The following is an 11,354-nucleotide window of genomic DNA, read 5'->3' on the forward strand; positions in this document are numbered from 1 at the left end:
AAGCAGAGCCCCTCCGCTCCGTGTAATTTGAAAGTCATTTGACGAACCATTATCGTAAATTCCTCTTTGCGAGCTCCTTCTTTAGGATCAGTTTATGATCCGTCAGTCGGCCCTGAAGGAAAAGGAGTGTGTGTGTGGGGGGGGGAGGGCGGGCTGAACTTACTCTATGTGGGAGCTAAGTGGCAGCTCAATGTGTCACGGGAAAGGAAACATGCCCCCCGTGGCTGGCCTGGTTAAGGTATCCTTTCAAAAGGTTATCGTCTCCCTTTAATGGCGACATCACAGGCCGGGGCCGGGCCCCCCCCCCCCCCGGGCCACTCGCAAACAGGAAGCCTCGGCTAATCCTGCTCTCCCCTAATGACGCAGAGGAATTCTCATATTCCCATTGTCTTCCGGGCTGCGGTTCCTCGTTGTCTTACTGCATTGTTGTTTCTGTGAGAGCGACGACACTCGGGACGACTATAATGGATTTATTTTCACTGCTACGGGTCACGACCCTGGAATCTTAATTCCTTTGCCTTTTTTTTTTACTACAAGTGGCAGCCTGGGATCCCCCAGCAGTGAAACCAGGGCGGCGCCGTTTTCTATTTGTCTTTTGTTTAAAAACGTTACAAAACAGACGTCTATTGTTAAAAGGCTGCACGCACGTTCAGCAGGTGCTACAATCCACCAGGTGATCCTCCTCGGCCACGGAACCGCAAACCTGGGGCCGCGTCCGCCGACCAGCCCGACTACTGGTAGAGCCGGGCGCCGCGGGGACGGTCCGGTCCGCCCCGGGCTCCTATCGGCATTACTCCAAAGCACTCAGGCGTGACCTCCGCCAGGAGGCCTGCCGCAGGGGGGCTTCGGCCTGGTCGCCAGGGCAACGCCTCCGAGTCAAATGTTGTAGCCCTCGTCACAGCTCCTCTCTGAACCGGGAGGGCCATGTTTGTGACAGTTTACCCCCCCCCGGAAGAGGAATGGCCCCCCCATACGGGACGAAGAGAGGAAGGAAACAAGGAGAGAGAAAACGTGGGAGGTACGACATGCCACGCTTGTGCTGCAGACGTGGTGTGTGTGTGTGTGCGTGTGTGTGTGTGTGTGTGTGTGTGTGTGTGTGTGTGTGTGTGTGTGTGTGTGTGTGTGTGTGTGTGTGTGTGTGTGTTGGTTATCGGCAGCGGAGATGAGTCCAAAGGAGAAGAAGTAGGATCAAAGTGGAGGACATGAGGCGGCGCTGCCCTCAGAGGATGAGATAGATGTACAGAGGGCCGTGTCTCTCAAAGAGTCGCCTGTTTAAGGATCCCGATTAAAGCCCCCCCCCCCTTCCCAGTGGAAATAGGTGTTCAAACATGATTCTGTTTTAGTTGGCCTGCAGCTCTGCTGAGAAGCCCCCCCCCCCCCCCCCCTCGGCCTGCCATGAGCCTCCTGCAATCGGCCTGCTGTCACACTGCAGCACAAGGAATTCACAGTGTTTTCCAAAGCATGAAATGCACTTCAGTTCAGCCCTGCAAGAGCAAAAGAATAATAGAGACCGTGATTGCGTTTGATCTCTGAAATGACTCCCAAAAAAAGGAGGTGGGGAGATGGGGGGGGGTTTGCGGGGGGGGGGGGGGGGCTTTAAGACAACACTCACATTGTCCAACAGGAGCAACGCTGCACGGCTGGTAGTGTGCACACGTCTATCTTCTTCACCCTCTTCCTCTCGTCTCGTCTCGGCCGGCTGTCACAAGACTTCCACAGAGATGAGTGGATTTGGTTTTGTTTTTTGTGAGGCGGGGGCTAAGATAAACGAGGGGGATATCCACGTTACGACCAGCCCGCCGCTGTGATATCAGCCGGGCCAGATGGCGGCTGGAAACACTGATAAATAAAGTGGAGCTGGAAGTAGCGTACGGTCAGGATGGGAAGTGCAATGCAGCCCTGGGCCCAACGCGGGTGGGGGGGGGGGGGGGGGGCGGGGGGGGCATCGGCCACTTTGGGAGGTAACTAAGGTAAACAGCCCCAGCAGCAGGTGAGCCCCCGGTGGGCAAATGTTAGTTTGGATACGTGTGTGTGACTTGGAGAGCGGACAGAAGAATGTGCAGCAGTAAGCTCCGGTAATAAACACGGAGCGCTCAGCCATTTGGGACACCAGTCGTTTCCTGTGCTGGGCTTCAAATGGATTTCAAAATAAAAGTGATGTGATGGGTCTCAGAGACTTTTGTCTTAGTTTTGAACATGAAGTCAGTTAACATTATCTTCTCTGTTTTAATAGTGAAACGAGATGAGTTGAGAGAGATCCCAAACCTTTTGTCATCCTTTTACTGGGTGTTAGCATACGGGCTAATGGGATATTAGCTCTTCGTGATCCCTCTTTCTACTGCATGTCTGCTTTCAACACATTATGCATGGAGGCAAACAGCTTGTGGGGCCAGAGGGAGAAGTATCAATGTTTTAATGAAATGCATTCGAAAATGACATTTTAATAAAGGCTGAAATTTAAAATTAAAACATCAAATAATTTAAGCAAAAGGTAGAAACAAAATGAATCAAAATGACTTGTTACTTGAACTAATTAATAATAATATACAAGAATATTTGAACCTTTGGAAATGCAACACATTCACAGAGAAAAGCTGTGCCTCAATGCACCTCCACATCAACTCCTGACACCTCGAAGCGTTCAGAATGCATCACAAACAAGTTCACAACCTCACTATCTGGCAGCAGATAAATAGGTGACATATTGCTTTTCTGACAAATAAGGGCGTGAACTTTTTCACTCTTGTTTAAATACCAACAAAGATATTCAAAGCTAAATCCTCAATCAGTTTCAACACGTATATGTGACATATTATATAATATATATATATATATATACACACACAGAGTTGGGTTCATTTCACATGAGCCACACACGTTATTTTTTATCATTTATAAGCATAGTAAAAAGGGTTTTTGGGGAGTTTTATTATTTCTCATTGTCTTCATGACACACAATGATGTCAGCCTCAATATTTTCCCACTTGCTTTTGGTATTTTTGTTCATTTTTTAAGAAGTCCTTTTATTTGCTAATAGATTCAACACATCTGCGGCTGTCTCTGGCCAGGACCTCATACGCGTGCTAATACGCATTACAATGACATGGAAATATGCTGAGAATGTGGCCCGTCCGGGTCTTAGAAGCCCGTGAGTCAAAGCGTGAGCTCAGGTCTTCGGCATCCTCAGAGGGACGGCCGGTCGGAAACCAGGTACCTGATGAGAAGCTGTCCATCGGTAGCAGCCGTGTCTCTCGGGGACACCCGTCCACAACGCAGCGTCCCGCACGGGCTCCGGCGGTGACTGTTATTGGGCCAAAGAGAGCGGGAGGAGGTGAGGCCCGGACGCCTCTGGAGGACACGTGCGCTGCTCCGAGCAGGAGAGATGCCATCCAGTATTTACTCAGGTGGAATAATACACAGCCAGAGCAGCCCAGTGTGTGGTGATAAAACAAAGCACCTTCTGAAGAATGTGCTCCATATGTTGCCGGGAGCGGATAAGCATTAGCTGAATTCCCACATTGGGTATCAGTGTTTTTGACCATAAATGGATTCCTCCCACCGCTCGCCATGCTACAACCTGTTAGCCAAACCTCTTAACCTCAGTGGAGCTTTAGGAATATGCCAAAGCTTCTGCATAAGTGGAAGGAATTGTTCACCCCTGAAGAAAGGAAGCCAGCATTGATCCCTGGAGCTGCAGATAAGAATAAAGCTGTGCTTCTATTGGCTGCGAGCCCACGGCGGTCCTTCTTTCTGGAGTTAACTAGGAAGAGTCTATAGTTTCAGAAATGATGGATGAGCATGAAGCAGTTAATGTTAGCGTTGTGGCCGCCGTGACGAGAGACAAGAGAGAGGGTGGAGCTAAGTGCAACCAAGCGCAGAATAAGGGATCTTAAGGTCACCAAAAACAAAAGAATTTAGGGAAAAGAGTTACATTTCTAAGAAGAACAATCAAAACGCAGGACGCCATGGTTTCAACCTGTCAATCACAAGGTGGCCCCGTCTTTCGTGGTCTGTTTGACTCCAAATAGACCATCGTTCACTAAATGAACATCATGCTGCATTGAAGAAGACTTGGAACTAGAGACTGAGACCATAAACTCATGTTTACAATGTTTACTGAGGGAATAAATCAAGAGAGAAGTAGAGTCATTTCCTCATAGACGTCTATGGGAGCAGAGGAGTCGCCCCCTGCTGGTAACTACACAGAAGTAGAGTCATTTCCTCATAGACGTCTATGGGAGCAGAGGAGTCGCCCCCTGCTGGTCACTACACAGAAGTAGAGTCATTTCCTCATAGACGTCTATGGGAGCAGAGGAGTCGCCCCCTGCTGGACACTACACAGAAGTAGAGTCATTTCCTCATAGACGTCTATGGGAGCAGAGGAGTCGCCCCCTGCTGGTCACTACACAGAAGTAGAGTCATTTCCTCATAGACGTCTATGGGAGCAGAGGAGTCGCCCCCTGCTGGTCACTACACAGAAGTAGAGTCATTTCCTCATAGACGTCTATGGGAGCAGAGGAGTCGCCCCCTGCTGGTCACTACACAGAAGTAGAGTCATTTCCTCATAGACGTCTATGGGAGCAGAGGAGTCGCCCCCTGGTGGACATTAGGGAGAATGCAGGTTTGAGACACTTTCACATTGGATTCACTTTCCAAGACCAAACTTTAAACTAGAGTCACTATGTCATATACTTTTATACAATCAGAGTTTGTTCCGTAACCAAAAGAGTCGACCCCAATGGCCCCGAGAAAGAATGCAACGTTAATGTAGTTTACTTATTGGCTAAGTCGGAGGTTTCCGTCAAGACGTCGCTCCACAAATGAGTTGCGATGTCTTGACTTGATGCTCGCATTCAGCTGGAATTTATTTATTTGATTTGACAAGCGTGAAAAGACAAATGGTCTTGATGAGGCTGCTGAGAGTGTCCTCAAAGGGAACAAAACCAACGTCGGTTCGACTTCACGTCCATTACAAATAACTCACAACCCGCTCTTATCCCGCACCATTCCAAGCGTTACGAAATCAATTGAGCCAATAGCGGATCTAAACGAGCTGATGATTTGTGCTCCGTCCCCCTTAAGAACAGACATGTATTATATCCCTTTCAAAACAGACGGGCTGGATACAAATGGCCTGGAAGATAAATCTCACACGCGAACGCAGCACCTGCAGCCTCACAGACCGAGATCCGTCTCACGAGCGGAGCTCAGAGCGCGAGCGGCGCTCTGGCTCTCTCCCCCCCGACCAGGAGATGGGTCCAGACCCAAACTGGAATGATCTAATCACTGTTTTGGAGGGAAGTCCAACAGGGATGATGTAAGAAGAATGGGACGCAGAAGAATAAAGAAGAGCATTGTGTCCTTGCAGAATGTGACTCCGCAAACGGATTTGAAGAATACGACATCAGATGTTTTTCATACACTGATCCATTACCGCCGCTTTTATACAGGAAGCGCTGCGCGGTGTTGATTTGGAGTCCGAGGAGTATGCAAAAAAAAAAAAAAAAAAAAGTGCACACGGCAGGTGCACATTCCTCCAGGGAGAAGCCAGAATCCTTCAGGTAGTATTTAACACTGACGCTCTATCCTCCCTGACACGTGACAGGCTCATGCACACGGTGTCCTCCTCAGACGGGAGTCGGATGGAAAGAGTCCATGAAAAGTCAAATGATAGGAATGCAAAAGATAACATGGCTGTAAATAATGATTGATTGCGGCAATGGAAGATTTCAGGCTCACAGCAGGGCTCTCCTCCGACAGGGAGAAGTGCTGTGACCTTCAAAACAAAAGCCCCGAAACCTGCAGATCGCTGGAAAAGGAAAAAGCAGCAATGGCAACATTCAGTTCACCTTCGGTAGCCAGCGTAGCATAGGCGTGCTAACGCTAGCTACAGCGGTTTGTACGATGTCTGGTTTCTATGATTACAAGCTAACACTTGAGCTTGTTTACATGCATGTAGTCCATAAACAACAGTTAACCTCAGCTAGGTGGAGGACAACAACGCTAACAACCATGACACCGGTATCGACCCGGGAGACCGACGCTGTGACCATCACGTCCACCGACTACACAAAGACGTGTAGCCGGTCCTCACTTGTTTTTTAATGGTCTGAAAGGTTTTTTTTTTTATCACAGTACATTGGTTCCAGGCTGTTGGAGTGGGGAACGGTTCCTGTGATTGAGGAGATGTAGGAAGTGTATCTAGATAAAGGAGGACGGCCTTAATACCAAAAGAAAAACAGAGTAATCCCTTCAATAATCTGCTTCCCAATAAATCTTCCACTGTGTCATGAGTGAAGGCTGACAAAGAGGGATGGCGGTTTACCCAGACTCCCACGGGGCCTCTGCTTAGTGCAAAACGCTTCCTTCCATACAGCCTTAACAGGATTCCCCATCTCGCCTGTGGACGGATGTTTTGGGCCTGATGTTTTCCCAACATGCATTGAGACAGGGATTAGATGAAGAGTGTCCTTTTTCATTTGCCCTGAAATTGGTGCAAGGGGCCACATTTTTGGGGGCGACATCTCTGGACAGCAGCAGCTGTTCGCAGGGGGGAGGGGGAGGGGGGGGGGGCACTGAAGAAAGCCTTACAGCGGGGGCCCGTCCCAGTTGACAAGTAGAAAAGCGGTGAGTCCATCAGTGGCCCTTTGCATTCTGGGATATGTGCTGTTTGAGTTCATGGATAAACAAACCTCCCATCCGCCCTGCATCCACCCCCCAAACCCCCCCCCCCCCGCCCCCCTCCCTCAGAGACCTCGTAACTCAACCAACCCAATAAAAACCCAACACCTCGAAGCTCCAAGAATATATTTAGAATACAATGTTTAAAATATTCATCCCGTTCTATTGGCATTAATCAACGAGCTGTGGAGGACAGTTGTACGTGACGTGGCAGAAGGGGAGCTTTGAGGGACGGGGCCCAGCTGCCAAGTTGGCGGGAGGGGGAGGGCGGGGGGGCCACATAACCATTTTCTTTTTATAGACAAAGACACACTCACTGTGAAATCCGCGTCTTGTTATCGGCCAAAATGAATATTTCACAGTTAAATGTCATGGTTGGCCTCTGGACTAATGCGTTACGGGGGGGGGGGGTGTCACATAAATCAAGAGCCATTAAGACAGGGTGGGTCATTTTAGGTTATATCCCATGTAGGAAGTTCTGTATCAGGTGGAACTTTAGAGAAGAAACACAGATGGCGATCAGGTGATCTCAAATATCACAATGGTCGCTTCTCCAGACAAAAAACAGTCCCTTTTCTTTTCTTTTTTCACTTGATAGATGGTCGCACACTACCCCCCCCCCCCCCCCCCCCCCCCCACCTCCCCACAACTCTGTGACACCATTCAAGTCAAGGTCATACGATAGCCCTGCACGACTCCTTCCTCTCTAAAGGACGTCCACCTTGGTCCTGCTGCTTTGAAATCAAACTTGCCATTGTTTCTTTACTGGCCATGACCAGGACAAAAGGGACACACACAAACACACACACACGCACACACACACACACGGGCTGTAACGCAATAGGGCTGGGAATTCCTCTTTAATTTCAATGCTATACTTGATCTCTGGGCTGCATGACTGACCACCTTATTATCTATAGCGACGGGGGCTTATCAATACACAACGCGCTGGGTCCACAGACCAAAGACAAACACTTCCTTTATGCCGGGGGTCCCCTCCGGGCAGGAGACGCACAGCGGAATTCCTCCACTGAAAGGCTGAAAACCGTCTCTGACTTTACACAAACGGGCTTAAGGACATCTGGTGAGGGGTTTATTCATGTCTTCATTTGAAATGACAGTGATGTAAAATCACCGTGGTCACCTTTTCCAAAATAACATACATGTTTTTTAAAAAGTAAACGTGATATGTGTACGGTCTCTATTGTTCATTCTTGAACTTTCACCGGTCAGCAATCATCACGACAGCCTTATGAATCTATTTGAAATACCTCACGTGTGTAAGTTGACAGCAAAATAAATCATGACGGTATTTGTATTCTTTAATAGCACAACTCCCGTTAGCTGTTAGCTTATTAGCTTATTAGCTTATTAGCTGCAGGTGGACCACCAACACGAGCTGAACTGAGCTGCTTTCCAGTAGAGAAGAATAACGAGCCAAGTCAAACCTTGAGGTCACCATGACGCGTTCAAACACAATCAAGTGAAATTTAGTTTTTGGCGAGAAACTCAGGTGTTGATGATGAATTTGCAAGAAACAGGATGCTAAAGGAGCTGAAATGACTGAATTTAGAAGTGTAAGATTTTCTGTTTGTATTTTTAACATACTATATATACATAAACTTCTCACGTTGTATTCCTGGGTTTAAAGTTAAAAGATTTGTTGGACGCAGCACGACTTCTGTAGCGAGTCACTCGTTCTTCTCATTGTTCCAGTGACGTTCCTCTTGTTGGCGAGTGAGTGATCGGCTGCATGACACAATGAGAAACACATCCATTCGCTGCTCCAGGGGAGGCAATGTTTACTTTCAGGGTTCATTATTTTCTTTGGTCAACAGCTTTTGATGGAGGTGAAACGCAGCGCCATCAGTCATCCTGTCTGTCATGTCATTTATTTGTAATGCATCATGGGTAATTATGGGTAATTCACTGTTAATGAAATATACCAAATGGCAGAGGTGGGAACAAGTCACTGTTAGGCAAGTCACAAGCAAGTCTCAAGTCATTGCCCTCGAGTCCCGAGTCAAGTCGAGTCAAAGACGAAGCAAGTCGCAAGTCGAGTCACAAGTCAAAGCCAACAAGTCTCAAGTCGAGTCACAAGTCGTGCCATTTTAGTTTCGAGTCATTTCGAGTCATTTTATTATAGTGGGGACGGGGAACCCTGGGTGATGGTGCGCTGCCTCACAGACCTAGACTACGAAGGGAAGGGTAACGGTGGATCGACTGTGACTGTGTTATAGTACTGTAACGCTCACCCCAATGCTGCAGCGTAAATAAGGAGGCGATGACTGGCTTGCAACTCCGCTGCATTTATTTATATAAAACAACTCAACTTCGGTCACTTGGCCGTCACCACGCCGAACAAACACTTCCGCATACACGGCCCCCCAAAACTCGGGTTGTCTCGCGTAACTACAGTTGGTAACAGAGCATAACGTGAACACATGCAACATCTGCATAACTGATTAACTAATAACTTTAACTCAGCTCATTACACTACTTTAAAACGGACGTTGACATAATGTTGGCGAGGATTTCCATCGGAGTCTGAATCCGGGTTCAAAAATCCTGATGTTTGTAACCATGAACGAGCTGTCTCGTTGATACGGTTAAATGGACTGCAGTGATTGGATGTTGTTCAGGCAGCGCTCTCTGCATACAGGTGGCGCACATTATTTTGACAGATGCAGATAAACAGAGCGGCGCGGTGGTGTGAAAATGTTTTCCCCCAGTTTTCATGGGAAGTAGCAAGTCTTCTCGAGTCAAAAGGCTCGAGTCCAAGTCAAGTCACGAGTCATCGGTATTCAAGTCCAAGTCGAGTTGCAAGTCTTTGTACATTTTGTCGAGTCGAGTCTCAAGTCATCAAATTCATGACTCGAGTCTGACTCGAGTCCAAGTCACATGACTCGAGTCCACACCTCTGCCAAATGGTTCTATTAGTCGGACTTCATTCATTCATTCATACTTTGAATGAGGTCTATTCTTTGCGTTGAACCTGTGAAGCTCAGTTGTCGTGCATTCACTGAAGGCATTCATCTTTTATTCAAATAAATAGAACTTTGAACTGATTCGACAGCACAGCTGCTTGTGACCAGGTCCATCGGTTCGGCGTCTAATTGATTGTGTTGCGGCGCCGTCGGAGCCTCTCAGCAGAGCACACCTTTCACTTTCACACGTGAACCTCCCAACAATGGACGCCCCTCGGGCATCCTGTGCAGGTGTGACCTGGCATTGATTTTTAAAAAAAAGGAAAAGCGTGACTCCTTCCCCAGTTCAAATAAAGCCACAGCGGCCCAGGTGCAGCTTTTGTTCGTGCTTTACGCAACGGAAGCACAATGAGAGCTCTGCAGGTCCTGCTGATCACAGAGATAGCCCAGCAGCATCTTACATGCAAACAGGCTTCTCTTTGGTTGTTTGCATTATAGCTATAGGGAGGAAGGCCCCGGGGGGGGGGGGGGGGGCTCTGTGGTCATCAGGAGTCATGTAAAGTCAATCTTTTGTGATGCCGTCACAGACAGAAGAACCTGACAAGTGTAACAGGCGACAGGTGTAATTTCAACCCGAAGGCAGAGCGGGACATAAAAGGAGAGACGAGGGGGGGGGGGGGGGGGGGGCACTAACTCGGCTTCAAGTAGGGTCTCTGCCTCGTCCGTCCACGCCCAGGCAAAGACGGGGACACTTGAGACGCATGCAGGGGACAAAGACAGTACGACTTTAAAGTCAAATAAAACTAATTGGGCAAACAAAAAAAGTACAATGCAGAATGCAACCAGAGGGAAGAAAGGAGTGTTCTTCTCTGATTTGATCTTTTAAAACATACACGATAGAATGACTGTCCCTATGGGGGGGGGGGAATACAGCTTACATTCATTCATGCCTTTTATTTGGAAGTAGAAACACAAGGAGACATAGAAGGAGACACGGAGTGGAAGGTGTTTAAAAAGGCAGAGAGAAAAGCCCCTGTTGGGCAGCGCAGAGGATGCCCCCCCCACTCAGGGTGGTCTTATTATTGAACGCTAGACTCAGATTTACGTGCAAAGACACTTTCTCTGGGAGGAGGAGGTGCAGCACGGAGCGGAGGGAAGACGCCGCAGCAGCGTAACATGTGCATTACATGTTAAAGTAGCACAAAAAGCACAGGAGGGCGTGGATGCAGGAACATGAACACATGTTTGCATGTTCACAAGTACACATGTGTAATGTCAGCACACGGCTCCTCAGACTGTGTGGGGATCACCTGTGAGAGGTTCAAAGCGCACCAACGTGGACTCTCTGCGGAAAACAAACATCTTCCTGAGAGCGTCAGCAGGTTAAGACACAGCGGGATATTTGGCTTGTTTTTGTTCTGGGAGATACTTTAAATCACTTAATCCCTCACTGGAGGTTCATAAAGCTGCTTCTCTCAAATGGTTTAAGTTATGAAGGGGGGGGGGGGGGCTGTTTGCACAGTAGAACATCCAGCCGGGAGACTTCTGCTGTTGCTACCTCTACTCCCCCCAATGCACTCCATGTGATCTCATAATTGCACAGCCCACAGCGGCAGGTACGTGGAGGTCAAGCTAAACTCCTTCTTTCTTTCTCTTGGAAGTGAATCGGTTGGAGTCCATCCGTCACACCGGGACGCAGCGGCGTGTTAAAAGTAATGTCTGCAGTAAAAAACACGTTTAATCAAG

This window comes from Pungitius pungitius, chromosome 5 (genome assembly GCF_949316345.1).
Source record: "Pungitius pungitius chromosome 5, fPunPun2.1, whole genome shotgun sequence".
Classification (NCBI taxonomy): domain Eukaryota; kingdom Metazoa; phylum Chordata; class Actinopteri; order Perciformes; family Gasterosteidae; genus Pungitius; species Pungitius pungitius.